We start from the raw sequence: 25,651 nt of genomic DNA, 5'->3' as shown, positions 1-25,651 counted from the left end.
GACTGAACAGAAATAGGAAATGGAATTTGGAGGCTATAGGTCAGAAGAAGAATGGAGGAGCAGGGGTTGCAAAATATATTTTCATTGATCTAAACATTGTTCTATATTGTTTTAAAAGGAGCCTCATATTTCATTAAATCTATCAGCTTCATCCTGACCTCAAATCATAAATTTTCTGTAAAAACTGACCTGGCAGGGAACTAAGGGGTGGTGTACTTTTTTGCAGAACACAAGATGACCTTTTAGTCCCTGAGCAGTGTTGACAGTACTATTAACAAATGAATCTAAAAGCATTTATTTTCAACAAAATCAAAACAGGAATCACTTTCCAAGCTTCCTTTAAGAAAAAAAATCTGCCAAATTAACTAAATAAAACCAAACCCCTCAATTTTTATTTCTGTGACAACGTATGCAAACTTCAGTTTCTTAAAAATGAAGAAAAATAATAGTTAAAAAAAGCATAAATCTTTCAGGTTTTTCTGTCATAGAACTCTATAATGTTCAAGGCTAATAATTCAAAAAAATGGAAGGTCTTTGGGCAATTCATAGCAATGAAAAGGATGATTATTGTCTCATAGAAAATATTCCTGATATGGCAGTGACTAAAACTTTGCATTATCAACCAAAATTGTCTGAAATGGTGTCTGCTTTCAAATAACAACAGTTTTTTTTTAAAAAGCTTCCTTTAAAAAAAATACTTATGGAACCAATGTCAGCATTGCAAATGTACTTTCAAGGCATTCTGGAATAACTGGGTGAAGGAGACGTTTTATATTAAAGACATAATTTTTTTTTCTTAATAAAGGTTCTCATTGTCAAGGCAGTAATTTTTAAATAATTAAAAATTTGTTTTTTATTCTTATCAGTTTGCACAGCTTACCAAAGACCCCTTTGAATATCTTAACTAGTTATTTGACATACTTTTCATATAGTTGAATATTTACAGTTTTCATTACAGAATGTCATTTTTTTACTTAGAAAGGAATAAGAAATGACCTAATCACAAAGCCAGCCTTGCTTTCTTTTTTTTTACTCATTTGCCAAATCTGATTCTGCTAGGTTTTAAATGAGTTTTGATGAATTTTAATATTCTCAGTGGTTTCCCTGGTGTATGGTGAATTTCTTTTACATTTGGAATCTCTGCTTCTTTCTCAGGAACCATTTTGGCTTCTTTTCATCTCTTCCTTATCAAGACAAATGTGAAGTGGTAACATCTGGGACATAAAAGGTATTTATTAGTAATGAAGTTCTATAGATTTTCTTTCAATTTGGTTGCTAGTCTAGAGTTAGAGTTCATCTATAATGAAGAAAAGATCGACAGGTTTATTTCCTTGAAGATTCAAATATAAGTTTTAGAAGATACATCTTATATAAGAATATATAAGATATATAAAAAGATTCAAACAAGTGTATACACTTATATTATATTAATTATATTATATTATATTATATTATATTATATTATATTATATTATATTATATTATATATTGTATTTTATAACCCAAGTGGTTTCCTTTCCTTTTAACAAATGAGATACTTTTCTTTGGCTGGAGAAAGTGGAAGACAAACATCTTTTAAGAAAAGCCCAATTAAGTTTTTTTGTTGTTGTTTTTTTTTTCTTTCAAAAGATATTGTTGTTTTTTTGAAATAGCAAAATTAATTGTTCCAGAATATGACAACAAGGGTCTGTTTTAGTTTTGAAGTTTGATGTTAGATGAAAAATGTGTCTGTTTACAATTTTAACAATATTTTGAAGAGAGAGAAAGCAAATCTAAAGTAATCTAAATGCACTTCTTTTTCTCTATATGATCATTAGAAATCAATGGTAAGAGATTTAGTTCAGTCTTTGATTTAAAGGACTCTTACCAGAAGTTAACAATGAAACTATTTGGTAAGCCTAAGAGGTACATGACCAGTTCTAACAAGGTGAACATAGCATCTAACAGGGTGTTCATAGCATCTGTATGCTAGTGCTACAGGAAATTAATCATTTGCTTCTTTGCCTTTTACTGACATATTTGAAATTATATTGATTTCAATATGAGACAAAAGCGTGCAGAAACTAATGTGCTTGTTTTGTGCAAGATAATATGCAACCATCAAAAATCAAAACTGTAAGCGTCCCTGAGTAGAACAGCGAAGCATAATTAAAATGCTGTGATTTTATGGTAGATTCGTTGTAGAATTTATTGTCAGAAAGCATCTGGGCCGTTTCCACCAAATTTTACTGTTATGGCTCCCTTCTAGCCTGTCTATGAGTGCTTGTTCATTGGTAATGTTATGCAAACATATGTTTAACTTTAAGTACAGAAGTAGTCTCAGAGGTTTTCAGACTACTAGAAGTAGTTGAGTATGAGCTTAACCATCTTGCTGAGTATCTTTATCTCTCCACGAGCTACAGCTATTGTTTGGGGAAATTGGCATCTCACAGGAAAATGCCTTCTGATCACATTAAACTGACAAAATATAAAGCAAATAGCTGCTTTTTGATCTGGGGGAAAATATACGAGCATCAAATGAAATTAACCTGCCAAGCATAAAGGCAACAAAGCAAACAATTACTTTACTAACTCCTTAAAAAGGAGGAGGAATGTTACCTAGGGAGAGGAACAAAGAGAGATGAAGCACAAAGGAAGCTGAGGGATTCAGTGTTAGGCCATAGAAGAACTGCACAGACAGTTTTACTGACCTGACCCATGAGAGAAATCCAGTGAAGCAACCCAGGCCCTCTGATTTTTATTGAGCTGGATGAAAACACACAAAAGCTACACGACTGCTGTAGAAGGGCAAAGCTAATATAAACAGGCCCACTTTCCATTTCACCTCACGAACAGTAGAAAAAGACAGGAGAAAAAGTAAAAGTCCTGCCTGCCCCCCATGCCACCCTCTGGGTATTTTCAAATAACAAACTATTTTATTAATGCAAAACCTTATGACATTTGGGTGTTCTAGAGCTATCCTGCACCCTCCCAGTGGCTTAGAGGTTTATATAGCTTTATATTGGCTCCTTCCATGGAAAATATCAGATTGCTTCAGGGTAGTAGGGTGTGTAACTTGTTGTCATGGCAACGCGCAGAATATTCAAGGCCCTTCTGGCCAAAGGGATTTTCCAGGGCTGTCTGTGATTGGTGCCCTCGGTGACCAGGGAAATCCCTTCTATGCTTCCAAGTAGTTAATTTTCTTGTCCTGATACAGTTTCTTGATAAGTATTGGAAGTCCGGGGACTTTCTGATTTCATTCTTTGTCAGTTCAAAGCAGTATTGGTATCTTACATCTGGCTATGCAGGAAATTGTAAAATTACACTGAATTGTGTGGCTTTGCTTTGAAAAAGATAAATGGAACTAAACAGGAAGATGAGTTAGGCTGTACCAGCCAAAACACGTCGGATCCTCTACTTTTCGTAGTAATCCTGCTGCTTTGTTTCTCAGGGAGAAGGTTTTTAGCATGCTGTACCTAAAATTTCAGACCAGGTGAGTCTTCAGTACTAAGGAATGATAGCACTTAATGATAGCAGTCTGGCAAGCTCAGTGCTGTTCCTGGAACTCACAGGGGTTGAAATCCTTCCTGAAAAGTTCTTGACTCAGCTGAACTCCAGCAAGACTCCATTTTGTCTTGGCTTTTTAATCTTAAGATGGCACATACCCTTGGCCACCCTCCTCCAAGGAGAATTCCCAACATCCTTTATAGATCTAGCAGGAATGCCATTTCCAGTGTAGGGCTTCTTGTTACCTTCAGGCAGAAACCCATTCTGTATGGTACCTAAGTTTGTGTGGATCTAACTTGTGTTTCTCTTCATAGTATTGAATCATGGATGTATATTTGATGCACTGGCAATAACTGACAGCTTATAATTTAATTTGTTTGTGATTCCTTACTTGTTTGAAATGAGTTAGCCACTTCATTCTGGGTAGTGTAATGGGTTAAAAAAAAAAAAGAAAAAAAGTAAGGTATTTTTTTTGTATTTATTATGTTAAATCAAAAAAATCAGACATGAATTGATGTTTGGAAGACTATTGTAAGTAAACTACTGTTTTTAATAAACAGGGATGTGATACAGAATATGCCATATCAATATACTCCTGCAGCACAACCTTTTACCTCTAGTCAAGGTAATTATCACTATCAATATAACTATATGTATATATATTATATATATATAATATATGATACATATAATATATATATATTATATATCAATATAATATAACTATATATATAACTATAACTATCAATGTAACTATCACTATCAACAATTATCACTATCTTTCGGGCTCTATTATAGTTACATTGCTTGAGTCTTCAGAAGGCATCCAGGCAGAATAAAAACCTAGAACCCTGTTAGTCTCTGTGTGCTATATCCAGGTTGGAACACATTCTCTTCATTTTTTATTAGTATCTCATAAAATATGTAGTATTTGTTGCAGTTGTTATTTCAGAATGGTACACTTTCCTGTATACTTTTCTATACATTCATAAATTACAAAAAAAATAATTTTTAATGTAGTGTTTATTCACACAGTTTTATGCCCATACTGATGTGATTGCATCTTGTTATCCAAAGTAAATATTTCTGACTCAATCTTTTAATCATATGTAGAATATAATTCATGTCTGTTGTAAGTGTATATACGGACTTTATCCAGTCCTTGTTTGATGCACTCTAGCTCATAATCAAAAATCCCCGAATAAATCCAGAACAGCTATATGCAACTTGCATTTCTGGGAACACCAGATAAGAAAAGGGGAAATGTATGTGTTAGTGGATATAGCTTGACAAAGGCACACATGCTTGCAAATATAGATATATGCTTATACTTCAGGTAATGTGATTTCAATTAGGGTTACTGAACATAAAAATTCCTTAACTTGTTATTTCAATTATGTAGCACAGTAAGTGCAACTAGGAAAGAAAATACAGGAAAAATTTTTTTTTATGAGAGAGGAAATGTGGAACAGTAAACAATTCAGAATTTTTACTGAATTAACTTTTTTTTATGTTTAAGCAATACAGCAAACATTGTCAACTAACAGAACGTAATTAATAGTCTTGCAGCCCTGTGGCCCTGTACTACTGCTTCATCTGTTTAAACTGCTCTATTTCATAGTAAATTCAGTTTTTTATTGAGTAATTCCTGTGCTGGCAAAGAGCTACTACTGTGTGATATAATAGGATAAATGTAGGTTTAGTAGTAGTAGCAGGTAAACCACATTAAATGTGTTATCAGACATGTATCAGACACTTGTAATACAGCCTTGCCCAGGGAGTTAAATGTGATGAGCCCTAATAAAGGTGAATAGTGAGAGACACTTGGGATTCCAAAATATTTTGTAAAACAAGATGGTGAAAAAAATGGAGACAAATACATTTTTTTTTTTTATAATGCCTTACAAAAGCAGTCCTTTGTTAGAGCCAAAGGAAAACTTTGACTGTCCTGTAGTTTAATTCTGGAAATTAAACAAAGTTCCAGAGGTGCAAGCATTCGTCCCCATGGAAAACAGATTAGTAAGGCAAAGGGGAAAATTGTAAAAACACTCAGAGTTGTCTCGATTACTTCCTACTTAAGTCAACAGGTTAATGGACAAAAAACGAAGACCCAGTCCAATAGTCATAAGTACTGCAGAAAACTTAAAAGTGGTAAAATTTATTCAAAATACTACAGACATTAGTTCTCCAAGCTCCTTAATGAGTTGGTTGTTAATTCTGTGTGCATTACTAGTAGGGATACAGTGACAGACATGGTATCAGAGCAAGTCAGAGACCAGCCCAGCTCTAATGTTCTTGACTTTTAACTCTGTATTAGCTCCAGTACTTCCACTCACTTCCACAAAAATTGTTTGCTATTCATAGAATCACAGAATAATTTGGGTTGAAGGGACCTCTAAAGGTCATCTAGTCCAACTCCTTGCAGTAAGCAGATCATATAGATGAGGTTGCTCAGAGCCTCACTTTAATATCTCCAGGGATGAGGCCTCACCTACCTCTGTGGGCAACCTGTTCCATTTTTCCACTGCCCTCATGGTAAAGAATTTTTTTCTATCATCCAATCTAAATCTGCTGTTCTGTAACCTAAAACTATTGCCCCTCATCCTGTCTCTACAGGCCCTTGCAAACAGTCCATCTCCAGCCTTCCTGTAGTTCCCCTTCAGGTACTTGAAGGTTGCTATTAGGTCTCCACAGAGCCTTCTTTTCTCCAGGCTGAACAACCCCCAACTCCCTCAGCCTGTCTCCATAGAAGAGGTGTTCCAGCCCCTTGATCATGTTTGTAACTTTCCTCTGGATGTGCTCTATCAGATCCATGTCCTTCCTGCATTGAGGGATCCAGAGATGGATGCAGAACTCCAGGTGAGGTCTTAGCAGAGCAGAGTAAAGTGGCAGAATCACTTTCCTTGATCTGCTGGCCATGCTTCTTTTAATACAGCCCAGGATGTGATTTGCCTTCTGGGCTGCAAGTGCACACTGTTGGTTCATGTCCAGCTTTTCATCCACCAGCACCCCCCAGCCCTTTTTTGCAGAGCTGCTTTCTAGAACCTCATCCCCAAGCCTGTACTGCTAGTATGGATTGTTCTGACCCATGTGCAGGACCCTGCATTTGGTCTCACTGAACTTCATGAGGTCCACCTTCACCCACCTCTGCAGTTTGTCCAGGTCATTCTGGATGGCAACCCATCCCTCTGTCTTACTGACAGCACCACTCAACTTGGTGTCAGCTGCAAACTTACTGATGGGGCACTCGATCCTGCTGTCTGTATCACTGACAAAAATATTAAACAGTACAGGTCCCAGTCAAGAACTCTGAGGAACACCACTGGTCACTGGTCTCCAACTGGACTTTGATCAATTTACCACAGCCCTCTGGATGAGACCATCCAGCCAATCCCTTATCCCCTGAGCAGTCCACGCATCAAATCTGTATCTCTCCAACTTGGTGAGTAGGATATTGTTGGGGACTGTGTGTCAAAGGCCTTGCAGAAGTCCAGATAGATGCCATCCACTGCTTTTTCCTTGCCAACTAATGTAGTCATTCCACTGTAGAAAGCCTCTAGGTTTGTCAGGCAGGATCTGCCCCTAGTAAAGCCATGCTGGCTGTCTTGAATCACCTCCCTGTCTTCCATGTGCCTTAGCATGTCTTCTAGGAGGATCTATTCCATGATCTTCCCAGACACAGAGGTGAGGCTGACAAGTCAGTAGTTCCCAGGATCCTCCTTCCTACCCTTTTTAGAAATGGGCATGATGTTTCCTTTCTTCCAGTCACAAGGGACCCCACCTGACTGCCATAACTTTCTATGATACCTGAAAAGTGACTTGCAAATTATATCCACCAGTTCCCTCAGGACTCTGGGATGCATCTCATCAGGTCCCATGGACTTGCATATCTTCAGGTTCCTCAGATGGTCATGAACTTTGTCTTCACTTACAGTGAAGAGGACTTTGTCTTGCTTGTCTCCATCTTATGGGCCACAAATATGAGAGCCATAAGGAGAGGGGTTGCCAGGGAAGACTGATGCAAAGAAGTTGTTGAGAATCTCAGTCTTGTCCTCAGCTGTTGTTACAAGTTCACCACTGTGGCTCTTCGGGGGGGGGGGCTTTCTTTAGCCTTCCTTTTCTAGTTTATGTACCTGTAGAAGCCCTTGTTTTTCTTTATATCTATTGCCAAGTTCAGTTCTAGCTGTGCCTGGGCTTTCCTAACCTCTTCCCTACACAACTGAGCAGCATCCCTGTGCTATTCCCAGGATACATGTCCCCCTTCCACTGCCTGTGTACTGAGGGAAAAGTTGGAAACAATAAAATAAATATTTAGTTCGGCTCTCTTCAGTTTGACTAATGTAAGATGATTTCAACTGCCTATTTTATTATGTTTTTCCTAGTCCAGCTTTAAATTTCATGCATTGCTGAACTTTACATTTCTCTTAAAGCATTTTGGAGTTAACAAAGCATTTTCTGATATCCATCCAGTGCTTTCTTTCCCTGTTTTATGCTGTTACCCTTGCTTACAGTGCTGTCATGTGCCAAATACAGTCCAAATGTCTTCATTTCAGATACTTCTTACTTGTAGCTTTTTTTTTAAAATATAACCTGTGTGCCTTCCTCATTTCTTCAAAATCTACATTTTGAGGGCCCTCTTTGCCTTTCTTAAGATTTTCAGTGGTATGTTTGAATGGTTTACTAGTCATATTCCCAAAGTGATGAAAGCAGATGTATTTTTTCACCAAGCCAAGATAAGGGTATTTTTTGTAATATGCATGGAAAATAGTAGTTGAATGACTGAAAATCACACTTTTTTTTTTTTCTTGTTATGTCTCATTGCAAAGTCATATTTAGGGGAGAGCACTGGGTAAATTACAAGACAGGAAGCCTGGATTTTCCCTCAAGCAAGAATTGCTTTGCAGTTAGGGTCACTTTTTTTTACCTTTTCTTAGGGGTGTTGCAAGACTTAGTAAAAAAGTACTTTAAAGAAGTTTCTTATTGTATGCTCAAAGGAACTTTTTAGATGCAAAGAAAGGCAAGTATCAACTCTGCTGGCCATTTTAGTTTAAGGAGAAGGTAGAAAAGAAGAGAAAGCACTTGGAAAAAGCAAATTAAACCTGGGCCAGGAAAGGACACATTTGTTTACTTTTATATTTTCTCTTCTCTCTGACTCTTACTGGTTTCTAATCTTGTACAGACTTACTGTCTTAAGTTTTTTGACGTATTGACTGAGCTTTAAGGAAATAGTTAATAGAGGCATGAACTGCACAAAGTTCAGCGAGGCCAAGTGCAAGGTTCTGTGTCTGGGTCAAGGCAGTCCCATGCGTGAATACAGGTTCAGTGATTCTTGAGACAGGACAGTAACTTTATAGTCAAAATACTTATTCGAAATGCTTATATGTGTCCAAAATACCAGAGTATGCCTAACATGCATATTTAGTGTCACTGCAAAGCATAGATTTTGAAATTGTTTGCATAAATCGTAAGTGACAGTAGAAATTTAATAAAGCAACTGATTGTACCCTGAGAATGAAGTGTTTACAGTCATTACACTAATGCCAAAAAGGCATGTCAGCTATGTCAGCTTAGAAAGGGCATCTGTTGATTTGTTTACTGGGAATTTCAAGTTCTCTTTTTACAGAAACTCATCTTAAAGGCTTTTTTGAACTAAACAATCTTTTACAGATACCTACTTTTTGCCAGGTGCTGAAATGCAATTGTAGATGCTTCATGTGGTGTTTTCTTGATTTGTTTAAAATCCATGTTTAAAAAAAGTAATCTTAAAACGTGTTTAGTGGGACCTACTAAATTCTGCATTGGGTCTCATGCAGAGAACCTAAGTATTTCGGTATTAAACAACTTCCCTCTTTTGGGATTGCTGTGGTATCTGTGGCATTATAGCAGTTTGAAAGGGAAATAAATAGGCCTCCAGAGATAAATGGATTACAGGATGGAATTATTGAGGATGGAACTGAAGGAACTGGACAAAGGAATTAGTAGTCTCATTACATAACTGCAGTGTTGCTCCCCTGAATTAGTCTAGCATAGGTTTGCCTTTTCTAAGCCCTTCCTTAAATATCTAGTACAGACTGATTTAAGAATATATTGCAGTGTTAGGTGCTCAGTGGCCAGTGGCTTTGTCAGTCAGAAAAACAGATGAGGCACATTTTGGGTAGTGATGTTCTGTGTTGAGGTAGAGTGTGTCCTGCCTCAGAATGATTCAGACATTTGTTACATTTTCCAACTTTCTGCTTCTGTTCCTTCTGGTCTATGGGTAGTACAGATAGCTTTTGTTTTATAGTCTTAGCTAATGTTTTTTTCAAATTGCAAAGAAAGAATCTCAGAAAATTACGCTATACATCAGCAGAGACAGAACAAATGTGGTTTTTTTCCTTCAAACTGCTCTAATGTGCTATTTGTGTGCAAATCAGTAGTTTTTATGAGGTGACTGAAGTTTGGTCTGAATGAGCTATATTTCAGATAATTTAATAATAAAAAATTTAACAGGTTTTCTCAAAATGGATAGGAAGGTCAAGTTAAAGAGTGGTTTGTGTTAACATTTGGCTGTATGAAGAGGAAGAAATACTGCTTTGTGAAATACTTAGCTTCATTACCAAAAGTAGCCCAATTAAAATATTTGCCATATGGATGTTTTAGGGATTTCAAATAGACTTTCCTTGACTTTTCCTTGATTCAGAGATGCTAACATCAAATGTGACGCACGAGATGGTAATTACAAGGTAATTATTTGATTTTCACTAAATAGACATTAGCATTAGATTCCTTCTGGCAGTATCTATCTAGGGAACTTGATTTTATAGCTGAACACAATATCAAGATGTCTTTACTCAACTTTTTAAGGAACAATCGCCATAACTACCTCTCTTAATGTTTCTCACCATCTGTACCTCAGCACTCTGCAATGTCTCATGTGCTACTTTTTGATTAGACTGTCAGATTTGCTGCATGTGGACTCAAGGCTTCCATTTTTCTTTTCATGAAGACTTGCAAAACCACCAGTTGTCTTTTATCCTGCTCTTTGTAATACCTTTGCATGTAATCTGCCAAGATTAACTGCTAAATTCTTCTAGCACAGTCCAGGTTGACACTTGTGATTAAAAGGTCTGCCTGAATTTCCCAGTCTCTAGATTTTTGCTTGTAGATTCAAGATGAAAAAAGTCATGATGCTTCAAAGTTTCATCTTGAAGATAGCAAAATCAGACACATTTGTCAGGCATATTGTTTGAAGAAATGGTTTAAGATTCTGAAATGATATCTCCTGATGATGTTATACCATTATGAATTTAGACTCAAATCCCAGCAGCAATGGGCTAGTTAAAACTTCCTGTGCTTCCATAACAGTGGAGATGAAGTTTACTTCAGATGGAGTTGTTGTCCTATCCAAGTTGTTGACTACAAAAGAAGCCTAGGTGGCCAGTTAGTATGTGACTATGTGCTACTAACTACTGAATGCCACACCACACTAAGATGTCACCTATGTGTAACAGTTCAGAGCTCCAATGACTAAATTCTCTCTCTTTCCCAAAGAAATGAGAAACATTTATTTGGTAAATTAATTAATAAGATGTTAAATGGTGTAACTTGAAATAAATCTTTAAACTTTTCAAGTATGCTTATGTTATTTACTAATCCTCTTAGTAACAAATTATAACAAAAATCTTTCTACAGATACATCAACAGCAAAAGGAGGGGCAGGGAAACCTCCATTCTTTGTTGGACATGGGGGGGGAAACATGGTTATCAAAGATGAGGAAAAGGCTGAGGTTTTTAACACCTTCTTTACCTCAGCTTTCAACAGTCAGACAGGGTGTCCTGAGGACAGCTGCTTCTGGGGCTTGTAGAGAGAAATAAGAAGCTGAACAGCCCCCCTGTAGTCCTGGAGGGAACAGTTTGTGACCTGCTGAGCCACTTGGATCCTCACAAGTCTATGGGACCAGATGGGATCCACCCCAGGGTGATGAGGGAGCCGGGGAAGAGCTCCCCAAGCCGGTCTTCATCATTTACCAACAGTCCTGGATCACTGGGGAGGTCCCAGGTGATTGGAAGTTGGGGAATGTCACAGCAATCCACAAAAAGGGACGGAAGGAGGACCCAGGAAACTCGAGGCCTGTCAGCCTGACCTCAGTGCCTGGCAGGGCTGTGGAGCAGATCATCCTGGGGGCAATCACACAGCACCTACAGGATGGACAGGGGATCAGACCCAACCAGCACGGGGTTAGGAAGGGCAGGTCCTGTCTGACCAACCTGATCTCCTTTTATGACCAGGTGACCCACCTGGGGGATGAGGGGAAGGCTGTGGATGGAGTCTACCTGGACTTCAGCAAGGCCTTTGACACCATCTCCCATAGGATTCTCCTGGAAAAGCTGTCAGCCCAGGGCTCAGACAGGAGCACTCTGTGCTGGGTTAGGAACTGCTGGAGGCCCCCAGAGAGTGGTGCTGAATGGTGCTGATCCAATTGGCGGCTGCTCACCAGTGGTGTCCCCCAGGGATCAGTGCTGGGCCCAGTTCTGTTTAATATCTTCACTGGTGATTTAGATGAGGGGATTGAGTCCACCATTAGCAAATTTGCAGACAACATTAATTTGGGGGGGGGAGTGTGGATCAGCTGGAAGGCAGGAGGGCTCTGCAGAGGGACCTGGACAGACTGGAGAGTTGGGCTGATTCCAATGGAATGAGGTTCAACAAGGCCAAGTGCCGGGTCCTGCACTTTGGCCACAACAACCCCATGGGGAGCTCCAGGCTGGGCACAGAGTGGCTGAGAGCAGCCAGGCAGAAAGGGACCTGGGAGTCTGGATTGACAGGAAGCTGAACATGAGCCAGCAGTGTGCCCAGGTGGCCAAGAAGGCCAATGGCATCCTGGCCTGTGTCAGGAACAGTGTGGCCAGCAGGTCCAGGGAAGGGATTCTGCCCCTGTACTCAGCCCTGGTGAGGCCACAGCTTGAGTCCTGTGTCCAGTTCTGGGCCCCTCAGTTCAGGAAGGAGATTGAGGTGCTGGAGCAGGTCCAGAGAAGAGCAAGGAGGCTGTGAAGGGATCCAGCACAAGTCCTATGAGGAGAGGCTGAGGGAGCTGGGGGTGTTCAGCCTGGAGAAGAGGAGGCTCAGGGGAGACCTCATCACTCTCTACAACTCCCTGAAAGGAGGGGGTAGCCGGGGGGGGTCGGGCTCTGCTCCCAGGCAGCTCCCAGTAAGACAAGAGGGCATGGACTTAAGCTCTGCCAGGGGAGGTTTAGATTGGATATTAGGAAGAAATTCTTTACAGAGAGGGTGATCAGGCATTGGAATGGGCTGCCCAGGGGGGTGGTGGATTCTCCATCCCTGGAGGTTTTTAAGAAGAGACTGATGTGGCACTCAGTGCCATGGTCTGGGAACCACAGTGGTAGTGGATCAAGGGTTGGACTTGATGCTCTCAGAGGTCCTTTCCAACCCAGCTCATTCTATGGTTCTGTGATTCTAGTACCAGTACAAGAGATCAGTACTTTCCAGTTTGTTTTTAATTTTGAGTTTTTCATACTTTGCAGGAGCTTACCACAGAAAGTCACAATGTGTCATTCCTTCGTGTAAAGAAACATCTTCTTTTACATTGATGACATTTCATTCTCCTGTTAGTTTAAAATGTGGTTCAACAAAAATGAAAAGCTATCTATGACTACAACGGCGGTGAAATTTTGCATGAAGGTTAAAAATGGTATATGAAGCCCCCAGACAGTTACAGAAAGGTGAAAGAGAGTAGAGGATGGTTGATGTAAAACAAAGATATTCCATAGTGGGCACAGAGCAAGCAACATTAAAATGAATGTGAGAGATCATGGATAGCAGTTTCTGAAATTTATGTAGCTGGGGGTTTTTGCAGTAATATTTGTGTATTTTTTTCGTTGCTTACTAGAAATCTAGGCAATAATTATGCCATTACTTCTGAGGTTAGTAAAGAAAAAGGTAGGCAATAACTTGGTTTTGTCTGTATTCAGAGTTGATAGACTTCCATAATTATTTTTAATTATTTTTTTAAGGGAATCAAAACAGAAAGATACTTACAATATATGAGATATAGTGTCAGGTGTTATACCAACAGTGAATTATCATTTTCAAGTGTGTATATCCAGATGAAACTCAGAATAAGTATGTTTAGGACTTTTGCTTACCTAAAAAAGTTATTTTTGAAGGGATGCATTTCAATGGCCAGGAAATACTGAAGTTTTTGCTACTGTAGGTCTCTTCAGGGTAATTTAGAAAGTTTATTGGAATAACTCATCCATAGATGATATTGCATAACGTGCTGAGATTCTCATACTCACTATCAGATTTTATGGATGAATTGCTTGCCCACAGCAGTACATTTTCATGAAGTAAAATAGAGAAATAAATTAAAAAGCTCTAACGCCAAACATCCAGAACAAAAAGATCATCAGCATTATGTAATGTATAATCACTTCATGCCATGGATATTGCAGCAGGATCTTTTGTCCTTTTGATAAAAGCATTTAGATTTTGAATTCTCAAACACTGGAATGCAGCTGAGTGTATCTCAAAGATACCGAAGTTCTTCATAGTGTTTACAATTAGATGGCATGTGTTAATTGCATTAAATACACCAGCTAATAATATAAAGAGCTATGTTATCTTCCTCTAGAAAGGACTTAAGAGACTGATGAAAAACCTTCACTGTGCTTCTAAGGAAATCCTGGCATACAACTGTAACAAGCCAGGCTAGTTAGGATTTCTGAAACCAGTTTTGCTAGGAACTATTTCCTTTCATGTCGTAACCCAAGGAATCCATTCTAAATACTGTTCTGAATTACTTTTTGGAGGACTGGATTTCTTTTTTCTGAAACGACTCAGGAAATAATGGTAGCTCTTTATCGTTTTGTCTAGGAAAGCCTGAAAATATTTAGAATTAAATTTGATGAAATACCATGTCAGGACTGCTGGTTAAAAGTGAAAACTTTCAGTTAGGAAAATGAAGTTGCCCTCTGATGTTTTTAGGGCTTTTTATTGCTAGTAAATGTTAGTATCATTCTCATGTGTTCATATTTGCAGATGGAAAAATGTAAGCTTCATCTGAAATTTGAAAATTCTACTGTTTTCTAATAAAATAGCTGAGACATACTCAGCAATCACAAAGCAGGAATGGCAAGCTATGTACTGTGAAGATTCTTCCCAGAGCAGCTCCACAGTTACTACATGGCAGAAGCAGCAAAGTGGTTGAAGATGAGAACTGATGTTAATCACTCACTATGTTAATTATATTCTGTATAGACTCTCAGAGGCTTTCAGAAAAGGAGGGGGAGGGGGAGGGCATGGAAGTGCTTAGCTCTCCTACCACTACTTATTCCCATTTCAGACTTCTAATGAAATTTGCAATAATGGTGGCAATAAATAATATTTTTTCTGTTTTGCTTATTTGCTAGGGACCTTTTTATTCTGGATTTCATTTTACAGAATATCAAAGACTTCTGAGCCTCTCCTTTCATTCATTACCCTGCAATTCACTTGCTTGGCCGCAGTCACCTCTGTCATGATAATGTGTACCTCTTTATCAAATAATATGTGTTTTGTTTTTTCCTCTTCTGCACTGCTTTCCATAGTTCCTTAATGGCAAAGCGACAGGTTGATGGGTATGAGGGGAAGAATGTTGTCATCTAATACACCAGTAATTTAGAAGAGTGCTGTTTAGAAGGGGGTTTTTTGTGTAGGTGTATGTAAAACTAGTTTCTGCTTTGTTATATTACCGGCCTGAATTCAGTCAGTAATGACCTCACTAGTGCCTGTTGTAATGTAATCCCTGCTTGCTGACTGCTGTTCCAAGAATAAAAATTTAAGCCAAAAGATTTAATGAAATCCTTTGGGATTAGTGCACACCAGGCCAGGGAGATTGCACATCAACCTTTTCTCTGTACTTAAACCATACGGTTTGGTATCTGACTAGGAGGGTGTCCAAGAGAGACAACTCTGAGTTCATCAATAATTTACATTTTTGTTAGTTACAAACCTGGTATTTGGGATTCTGTTGCCATGGCAATCCATCTGGGCCTGAACAGAGAGTGTTTTAAGTGGTGGTTGTATAGTGATTCACAGTGTGTGCTTTAAATCCTTTCTAAACTAATCCTCAGATCTGTTCTCTGACTTATTTGAGGCTTCAATAAAATCAATGTTATTTGCAGTAAAAAGTTTACACTGAGCAATTTAAGCCCATAAAATATTAGAATATGCATATGATTAAGGACTCTAAAGTTCATAATGTGTGACAATTTCTGTTTCAATTTGTGAAGCAATTAATAAATGCCCACAACTCCAGTGTTTTTTCAAAATACATTTAATTTGTTACACATTATGCAACTAGAAATTATCCAGACTCTGCACTGGTTATTAACCAATTTAAACTTAATAATCGAATGCTAGCCTCATTATCCCTGATGTCAGTTCTGTGTCTTACAGGATGTCACTCTATTCATAAAACTGTATAACTTCCACTTCCTACCAATCTGATCTTCTCTCTTATAAATAACTCTCAAGCAGGGAATAAAACTTGAAATTTCCATTTTCGTTTCTGACCCTGCTGGAGTTGGGTTTTATGGCTGCAAAGCTAAATTCAGTAGCTAAACACCAGGTTTGTATTTTCTCATTTCACCACTCAAAATGGTTTATTCAAAACCTGCCAGATGTGCTAGATAAAGGAACATCAGCAGGTTTGAAAGACACAGAAGAAAGTCCTCAGCAAACAGGGGCTAAGTTTCAAACCCAAAAACCTCCTGAATTTGGCTTCCCAATCTTTCAATTCTTCCTAAGAAAATGTTGTCCAGTTGTGCTCTCAAACTGTCACTAAACCATAATGGTGGTCTGTAAGCAGCTTTTTATTGCTCTAGGGTATGGAGATTCAGTTTGCAACATTTTCCTCTGTGTTGGAAGGAAGATAAAGAAGAATATTAAAATAACAGCCATATGTTCTACTACTGAGTGTTTAGTCTGTTATCCACAGACAAAAATTGTTTCTTCATGGAGTTTGTAAAAGATTAGATGGTTCTTCCTGGTTGTAAAAGTAGTAATAGAATAAAGAATCTGCAGATGGCCTAAGAGATCTTGAGAAATCTTTAATTACCAAGCAACTTCCTTTTTGTCTTTTATATTGCGTTTCACAATGAATGGTAAAGCTTGTAATAGGAGGAACATATTCTTGCTCGGGTTCTGTAATGCTAAAAACATTCTTTGTCACCTGTAATAAATGTAAATCTACTCTGTTTCTGTATGAGTTAAACAAAAGTTTCCTGAGAAAAAACCTAAAGGATCTCTTCCAGGGAATAGGGTTTGTTTTCCTGAGCAAAGATACTCATGTATATTCTTAAATTCAATGTGGCTGACTGGTCTTTTTTCACTTTAGAAGTCCACTTTTTCTACCCCATCCTAATGGAACTGCTTCTGTAATTGGTTATCACTAAAGGTAACTGGAAACCGATCCTAGAATCAAAAAAAGGGGGGGTTAATTGCTTTTGTATATCCAAAGGAGTAATTGTGATAAGAGTTGCAGATAATTTACATAATTACTTACCCTAAAATTACAAACTCTGTCTTCTGTAGATACCATTTGTAAAATAAAGATTTCCCTTCAAAGAGATATTACAGGATGTATTCAGGCATATTGAAATGTGTTTCTGTTGATATTTCCAATGGTTTCATTAGGAAAAGTCTTCCCTTGCAAATATTACTGAAATGAAAATAAAGCTGTGGAAGATACTAGTGATATGACAGATGCTATTTTTATCTCTGGAAATATAGTTGTCACTGCAGGGGATCTCTTGCACTTGAGACTCACAGGAGTCCATTACTATGGGTGAATGAAGTAATCATGCAACACATCTCATAAAAAATAGCCTGTGTTTGATAGTAAGTGATAGCAACGCTGTTGGATTTCTCTGGCAACTCTTGATCTTTCTCTAGAAATATAAATCTTTCCTGTTTATTTCTCTCTATATATTTTATCTCCTGAAAGCATTGGAAAGACTGCTGGTATTTAGTCTCCTGGATTGCTGTTGATTTTTACTGATTGGTTTTTACTTGTTTATTCCAGGTCTGTATTTATGTTTTTATATATTTTAGAAACTTCTTCTGTCAGAACAGGTGGACTGTCCCTGTTTGTATTTAATGAACCACAACACCTAAGGTTTCACTTAAATTTGCTTCTCCAAACTAGCACAGAACCTGCATTTCTGTTCACTTATTTTCAATTAATATTCAAATAAACATGTCTTGCCTTTCCATTTTTTGTCTGTGCAGCAGTAGGAAACAGTTAATCTTTTGAAAGGCTCAGTAATAATATGACACAGCGTGATACAGATGCTTTAGATAAACAAGGGAAGATTGAGACAGAGTACTGCAGAGCAGGTGTAACTATGTGTGATAATTTCTTTAAGGCACTTGCAGCTCTCTCTATTCAAATGCAAGATGTACAGAGAGATCTGAACCACAACCCTGTCTCTGAACCCTGGGAGAAGGTTGGGATTAGAACTTTGAATTCAGACCTTTCTCTGAGCATGCCTGAGTTTCAGATCCTTCAGCTTGGGAGGGCTTGAATGGCAGGGAGCTAGGAGAGGCAGACTTTTAGTTGAACAAATTCAAGAAGTATTGGAGAACAGTAGCTCAGATTAGGTCTGCCGTGGTCTGTACCAGGACATTTTATACAGCTGTTCAGGAGTACCAAGCTATGTAAGGCGATCTAGGACTATTATCAGATGTATTACAAACTCTGGGAAAGAAGTTGATCCCAACACCATGTTTTGTACCAGGATCCGAATTATTCTAAACCCTTTCAAAAATAAGGTTTTCATGTAATTTTCGGCTAACTCTGCATTGTTCACATGCTCCCCAACTCCTCACTGATGTCTAGGACATAACAAAATAGGCTGTTGGATGGAATTGCTATTGACAACATCATAGATATTGACGTATACAGAAGGCAATATAAATTGCTAAATGTAGTATTAAATAACTAAAAGTTAAAGAAAATTTATATTTTTAATCAGTTGTGTTATGAATCCTTTATTATTTGAGTCGTGAAAGATGGCAGCCTAGTTATTTTAGGGTGAGATGCTAGAAGGAATGTTTTGCCTGTTTTAAAGACTAAAGGTTGATGTGATACAGTTTGACAGTTTTATATAACAGCAGTTTCATTTTCTTCTGACAAAGTTGATGTAAAAATAAAAATATATTTACCTATCTTGGTAACTGTACATTTGCCTCCCTTTTTAACTGCATCAAAGTTGGTTGTCTTTGTATTTCAATTTGATCCTTCTTGCTCTTTCATGTCAATGTCACCCTTATTGCAACTCTTGACTGCCTATCAGTCCAAATTTTCTTCCTTCTCTCATGCAACTTTTATTCAGGAAAATTATTAACACTAGAAGTTTACAAAGCCAGCACAGTTACTTGAAATCCTTCCTTAAAACTCACCTATGCTGGGATGCCCATAAACTGCCCAAGAAAGGCTAAGTTTCAGCTGGTGTGATCAGTGCTTATTGTGCTAATTGCATGAACCATTGGGACTGAGCTATCAAACACCTCTCTGCAATGTGTCCCACTCTCCTCCAGTAAAGGTGGGAGAGGCTGTGGCTGTCATTGGAGGTACCCATTGTTTCTTCCTTGACTCCTGAGTCTAATCAGCTCTAATACAGCATGAGAATTAAATTTTGATCAGAGTATTGCCAGCCTCACAGGTGTGAAAGCTTCCCTGAACTGAGGAGAGCTGCAGGTGCTCAGATGCAACTCAGTTACATCAGTTGGTGCAAGGTTTATAAAGAGATTTGTTCCCTGAACCTATGGATTTGCCATCTCTGCTGCTTTTGTGGTACCTAAGATTAGAAAATGTGTTTTTTTAAGGAAAAAGAGTGATGTAGATTGCCTCTTCTGGATGCATTCACAAAAACCCAAGATTTAGAATCTTGTAGTAAACCAAAACTGTATATTAAAATGGCAAACTTCTATGGCACAAATAAAACTTGGTAATTTATTTTATATAGATGATTAATGTATTGATATTTTTTCCTTACAGAAACGTGAAGAGCCTGAATAAAAGAAGAGTTAAGCACACAGTGTATCGAGAATCGTAAGTGACCAGATTACATAGTCTGAAACTAAACATTATTTGTACTTCAAATTTTTTTTGTATTTTTCTATGTTCGCCGTTCTTTTAACGTGTGTAAGGAATTAGTGCAGTGAGCATTTCTGACGTTTATGGGATAGACTCTTATTAACCCTATAATCATTTTAGGTTAGAGACTCAGATAATCTACATTTGTCTTCATTGATTCCCATCTTGAAAATACTCTCTTGTTTCTTCTCAGCAATAGTGAATTGGTACACTGGAAGGTACTAAGATAAAAATAACATTACACTAACATTTGCTCATACACGATACTTTGTAGAAACACTTAGTTTTATCAGCATAGCTCAGATCCTCTTGGGTTGGGACATGAGTTAAGAGCTTGATGGCTTTGTGTTAAGCACTGACTAATTGTTCCCAAATGCCCTGGTCAGAGCTGTGCTGTTCATTGCACAGTGTGATCAGTCCCAGTGCACGGCTGCACTGGCCTTTGATAGCTACAGTTTATTATATGTCAAGAAAATAAGACAGCTTGCTGAGACAAGAAAATGATTGTGGATGATATTTTTCATGTTGTCCTTGATATTGTCCTGTTCTCAGGCTGCTGGTGAATTACCAGTCATGATACAGCAGAGAACAGATACTGCTTTTATACTTGCATATCCTAATTAATATGCTCTGGAAAATGTAGCAGGGTGTATGCATGTTCTGCATTTGTGGGTATTAAAAGTGGCAGAGAACCAAAGAGGGTGAAAAGTGTGTTAAGGCATTTCTATTTAACAGTTCCAACAAAAAAGTTCTTCCATGCTAGGTGCTAATAGAGCCTGCCTTTTTGTGGCAGAAGATTGTGGACAGTAAGTAATGAAAAGAGAGTATGTGCTTTTCAGCACCGTTCTGCTTATAGGATATACAATTGACTCTGTACCTGCAGTAGAATTGAAGGCATTTTATTGTCATATACAATACCTCTATTCACTTAGCCAAACTGGTGTATGGAAGAGACTAGTTTTGGATAGAAATTAATCTTGAATACATTTTTTCAATCAGTAAAAATAAAAATCTGTGGAAAAGATCATGTGTAAATTGCAAATCGCCCAGTATCTCTCTGGGCAACCAAGTTCAGTGATGGGTTTTAACATTATGTTTCATCAAGCAACATGAAAGGAAATGTGTAATTTTTTACTGAAGCTAAGGGCAACATCATGCTTTAAAAATCTTTCCGGTTTCTTTATACAATGTACTAAACTGTGCTACCATTAGGCATATTTAAGACATAAAATGAATCATATATATTCCAGACAATCACTAGGAAAAAAAAAAGAGAAAAAACTCCTTTTTTTTTCTGTCTATTCCTCTTAACTTTCCACTGCTTCTGTCAATCATACTTTGCTTTCATTTTCTCTTCTTTCCCCTTGTGACTCTTGTGGTTTATATTCCCTACGTGCTATCACACCTCTCTTTACCATTTATCTTTCCAGTCTTTAACCTACACAGCTCATCCGCTCCAACTTCATACTTTCTTTTCAGATCTCCCACTCAGGGCCATCTTCTCTTCATTTTGGCAGAGTTGCATTGTGGAACATTTCCAGTGTTTGGCAGATTTTGAGCTTGTTGTTTCTAGTATCAAATAGATATTCTGAAGACCAAGTATTAGTACTATTAGCACTAGTAGGATTGTCAGGTAATAATGCAGAGCATAATGCCAAATACCTATATTTAAGCAATTTGTGAAGGGTTGCAACACATTGTAATGAGGTGCTGCAATTTTTATTTAGCATGCAAAAAGATATGGCAGAACGTTTAGGAGCTGTTACTTAATGCACGGGATACCTTCAACCAAAACCACTTTTCTTCCAGATCTTAAGTTTTGGCAGCAGATGACTGATAGTTACATGCATAAATATTGGCAATTCCAAGCAATTTGTGTAATTCAGCTGATGTAGGTATGTCACAGCTTAGCAGCTTGGGCAGACCACAAACCTAAGGACAGAATTCTTCTTCTCTATTCCACTGTCTCCCCCTCTCTCCACCCTCCACAAAGGGCAGATAAAAGGGGTATAAAGACCAGAGACTTTAAATTGGAAAATGAAAATAATTTGAAACAGATTACTAATACAAGGGAAAGGTAATAACATAAGGGATAAAGTAACAAAGCATACAAATATGTATTTGTATGTTTGATTTAAATATACATTATATACATTATACATTATATGCATTATTCATTATATATATAATTACATTATATATAGTATATCTATATTTTATATATATTAAATATATATTTGTATGTATAATACATGTGCTATGACAAGCATATGGTGGTAAAAGGACAGCAGTGCAGCCAGCACGGAGAGGAAAGAAAAGAGGGCAGAGCTGCTGACTCTGCTGATCTTATAGAGTGTGGGAGGAAATGGGAGGAGGAAATCCCTCCTTTTGTGTTCTGCCCCTCTCAGTCTGCCCCTCTCCTTCTTTAGTTCTTCCTGTTCAAAAGGTGAACAAAAAAATGACAAGGTATATATATATATATATGTATAAAAGCAGGAGTTATTGTACACCTGTTTGTAGAAAGTAAATTTCAGTCCTGCGGGCACTCAAAGATTTTCTCCTGACTTGTATTCCTTTGTCAATTGTCCAGAACTTACAGGCAGCTGTTTCAGAATAGCATGGACTTATCTGTGTACAGTGAGACAAAATTAATCATCTGTTACTGGTACTCCATCGCATAGAAATTCTCTCTTTCCTGCTGGCTGAACAGGTTTACAGAACCTTTCCATAGTCTCCATCAGCTAATTTTATCAGTCATGGTATTATGACTATAAAATGATCTAACAAAGAATACATAGTTACAGAAATGAAACTGTACAGTGATTGTTTAACATTTTTAATGTGTAATTTAATTAACAGTCACTTTGAAATACAATAAAACAGAAATAAAATTGCATTTATCTCTCATCCATCATCAGTGGGGAGCAATGCTGCCACCTTGATCTGGCTATACGTTCAGCCACGTGGGAAAGTTGATGTGTACTACATTTGGGCCTGCTTAAAATACCCGTCTGAACTGCATGTTATTCGTACACTAAGCAACAAGTCATTCTTTTGATGCTTGGATTAATACATTGTAAATCTTTGTTTTAAAATAAATTTTTCTCAACCTGAATTAAAATATACAATTTAAAATAACTGGTGCTGAGAGGCAAAAATGTTGGGTTCCAGATGCAGGAAGGATATGGTTCTTATTAAGAAAAGGATAAAGTGAAAATAATATTATATACTTGATTTTTTAGGGTTTAATTGTTGTAATCTTTGTTTCAAGTGAAGGGCTTTTGTCATTTGGCTTTGATATTGTAAACGATCACAGTTATACTTTGTGGAGGAGGGAAAAAAATCCTGCAATATGAGTTCCAAAAAAAATGTTAGTTTTCGTCACATAGTCAGCAGCAATCAGATTGTGCCTGCCATATACTTTGGTTTATCATATAATTGACATCTTTTGTGGCTGCTCATTAATAACAGGGTTTTTTTCATTATTCTTGCCTAATAAAGGCAAGTTCAGCTAATGCACAGAAATTAGAAGACTGCACAGATGAAACACTGATACAGGAGGAGCCAAATTGCAGCCTGCTGCAAGCAGCTGTGAGGAGGCTTGGCCTGTGGAAAATTAATGTGTGAATATTTTCACTCCATTCTATGCAGAATGTCTAAATTCATGTTAGACTTACTATTAGCTCATGAGCATTCAATATTACCACTGCTTACTCTAATATCTGCTTCAAAAGCTACCATGTTTAGTATTTACCATTTAGCATAGTAATCTAGAGGTATGTAGTGTACCTGAGCTGAAGTACCTTAGATAAAAGGTTCCTTGGTTTTGGAAGGGTCACTTTTGTAAAAGTTGTATTTTTGAGCCTTCAAAAAGAAATGAACCTGTGGTTTCTCTATGAATCACAATAGTCCTCCTTTATGTTACGATCTCAATCCTTCATTGCAATCTAGAAGCATCATGGAAGTGCCCCCCTCATTCCTTGTGCCTCTAGGTTTTGTCATTGCCCCTAAAATCCATGTGAATATACTTCAGACTTGGTGTTCACACTACCTGAATCCTTTAATGAGGTCTTCCCTTAAATTATATTAACTCACCTATCTTTTTGTGTGATTGGTTTTTTTTTTCCTTTTCTTTTTTCTTTTTTTTTTAATTAGCTTTTTTTGTTTGTTATTGGTTGGTTGTTTTTTTTTTATTTGTTGGGTTTTTTGGAGTTTTTTTTTCCCTTCCACAGTGGAAGTATGAACTTCTGGTAAATTGTATAGTAAAATTTGTAGTCTAAAGTTTTTCTTTTAGCTTGTTTTTTTTTTCTTATGTTGTCTCTGTTTTGGTTCTCATGTTAAGACAATTCAGAGTAGTGTATTCTTTGTGATTCATATGCTTAAAATTCTGTGTCTCAAAATATAATTTTTCTTTTTTTTTTTTTTTTGTTGATCTTATATTAGAGACACAGCTTTACATTCTTTAATGTATGATCTCTGGCATGTATTTAGATTCTATAGTGCTTTGAGTATGTTAGTTATGCAACCTAATTTTGCAAAATGGCTCTACTTTTTTACTTCCCTGGGGCTTCAGTTTAGTTGTCATCTATCATTTTAGCACAATGATTGATTATTCTCTACTGTTTGTTTTACCTGCTGTAGCTTCTCAGCTTTTTTTTTTTCAATTGGTAAACACATACTTTTCAAGACACATTTTCAAATTATGTGTTTTCCAACTGCCCCAGAAGTCATCACATGAGCAGGAGCAGGTTCTTAATCATTTGAACCATTGTAATGGTTTCAATAAATTATTGACTGATATTTTGTCTACTGGGGGTTCTGCACTGGAAATCTATTTTTCAATGTTGTTTTACATATTTAATCTGAAATACAAGTTTACCAACTGCGTATTTGTCCACCACAGAACAGTAAAAGAAATTAGCACTTTCTTTAACTGTAGGAACCAAATGCATAGGCTGATGCTGCTGCAGTTGACTTTAACTACCTTTGCACATTAGATTTCAAAGCAAAATATTTACTAGCTAAATTTGCTCATTGGAATTTCACAAGTTAGCTTCAGTAGGTAGGGTAACATGTACTTGTTTTGCCATCATGCATACTGTATTCCTGTACTGTAATTTGCTGCTTTTAAATGTTACATTGAATATCAACTTGAATATGATTTTAAATCAGGCGTTCAGAGTAACATCAAGTTTTCATTTTAAAAATGTTTTAGGGTTTTTGTGCAATAAGTCATACCATGCATACACATGGCAGCAGTTTTACTCAATTACTGAGGCAATTTCCAAGAAGCTTCTATAATGAACTGCTACTATGATCCCCATATCAAAGAAATTTTAATGTCAATTTTTCTTTTCCCCCGCGGTTTTTATTATGGCTTTATGTTGTCTGTCTTTTTGAATGAGTTCAATAATTCGTTGTGATTTTTTTTTCATGTTTTAGTTACTGACTGTATTTAATATTTGTGACTAAAATCTCTTAGCATGAAGAGTTATGCTGTGTCATCATAGTGCAGCTTTGCTGGTGGTGGTAACTGCTGCTGAAGTCCTGTCTCTACATACAGTCAAACAATATGTATAGACATCTGCAGTGCTGCATACTTTGGGGGGAGGATATACTTTCTTGACAGCTCCACTATGTCTCATTTATGGTACACGAAGTACTCAAAAAAATAGCTAATATGATACAAATGTTTACCTATATACAGCTCAAGGTGACTTCCCAGTAAGGAGCTGGGATAACTAGGAAGCATTATTTGGCAGTTTTGGGTCCTCTCCAATTATGAGTTTGTCCTTCAATGAAGATTTTATTTCCTTTTCTTGAGGTTTTACACTATAGATCTTACTTTACAGACACAGGGCCATCATAAAAATAATTTTTAAAGCTTTTCAGATATGAGTGAAACTCATTCAAGTAAGTTTATTCAGAAATTATATAAGCTGAATCTTAGACCTGTTTGCAATCATATCTATATGTTACTAGATTATTGACAACATTTATCTCTGAAACAGGTGTTCCAGAGAACA

The 25,651-nt window shown here is 37.3% G+C and overlaps 1 protein-coding gene across 3 annotated transcripts in view; it reads left to right on the top strand.

The window, feature by feature from the left end:
• Window positions 1-25,651, top strand: part of SYT1 (synaptotagmin 1) — a 338,121-nt gene that overhangs the window by 88,414 nt on the left and 224,056 nt on the right. The window contains exons 2-3 of one of the 3 annotated variants that reach the window (XM_071766352.1): window positions 1,156-1,228; window positions 19,527-19,580. The gene's annotated coding sequence lies outside the window, so the exon portion shown is untranslated. Of the gene's footprint in view, window positions 1-1,152; window positions 1,229-19,526; window positions 19,581-25,651 lie in introns of those variants that run through there. The other 2 variants (XM_071766370.1, XM_071766359.1) reach the window with 2 other exon arrangements.

This window comes from Heliangelus exortis, chromosome 1 (genome assembly GCF_036169615.1).
Source record: "Heliangelus exortis chromosome 1, bHelExo1.hap1, whole genome shotgun sequence".
Taxonomy (NCBI): domain Eukaryota; kingdom Metazoa; phylum Chordata; class Aves; order Apodiformes; family Trochilidae; genus Heliangelus; species Heliangelus exortis.
Note: the sequence above shows the minus strand (reverse complement) of the source record. Positions and strands in the feature narration are given on the sequence as shown.